Source organism: Microtus ochrogaster, chromosome 10, assembly GCF_000317375.1.
Source record: "Microtus ochrogaster isolate Prairie Vole_2 chromosome 10, MicOch1.0, whole genome shotgun sequence".
Classification (NCBI taxonomy): domain Eukaryota; kingdom Metazoa; phylum Chordata; class Mammalia; order Rodentia; family Cricetidae; genus Microtus; species Microtus ochrogaster.
This window is the reverse complement of record NC_022016.1, coordinates 60,877,734-60,878,408: the sequence shown is the minus strand read 5'-3', so window position 1 is coordinate 60,878,408 and position 675 is coordinate 60,877,734.

Genomic DNA, 675 nt, shown 5'->3' with positions numbered 1-675 from the left:
GTGGTGGTAAATCTGTAACCCTGACAGAACCTAGAGTCATCTAGAGGACAAATCTCTGGGCGAGTCTGAGAGGAAAAGACTGTACCAGACGTCAGTGCTGCAGTGTCTAGACTGGGTGTGGAGAGAGAGGAGGAGCCCACCTCAAATGAGGAAGGCACCGGTCCGTGGTCCTGAGGTGAAGAAAAGGAGAGAGCAAGTAAATAACTGTCCCACGCCTGCTCCAACTCTGGCTGGATCTTGAGAGACAACAGTTAAAATTGAGCTAAAATAAACCCTTTGTTCTTTAAGTTGCTTTTGTCAGATACTTTGTAGCAGAAAGGAGGACAGTAGCTAGGATCTCAGAGGCAGGGCTCTCTTTTAAGCAGGCCACGCCCCGTGAGGCAACTTACAAATAGGCATCTGCTTATTCAAGATGCCTCCTCCCTTGGGCCTCCCTTCTTCCCTCCTTGCTTCTGAGACGGTCTGGTTACACTGCCTAGGCTGACCCCAAATTCACAATCCTCCTGCCTCAAGATGCTAGGATTACCAGCATACCTGAGCAGGCCCAGCTTCTACATGCATTTTTATGTAGATGTTATTCTCTCTTTAGACTTTATAGCTAGAAATGGTCTTTGGCTGTTTCAAACAGTAAATTGGGTATGGATCTGGAGTCCCAACACTTGGGGTAGGAAGGCT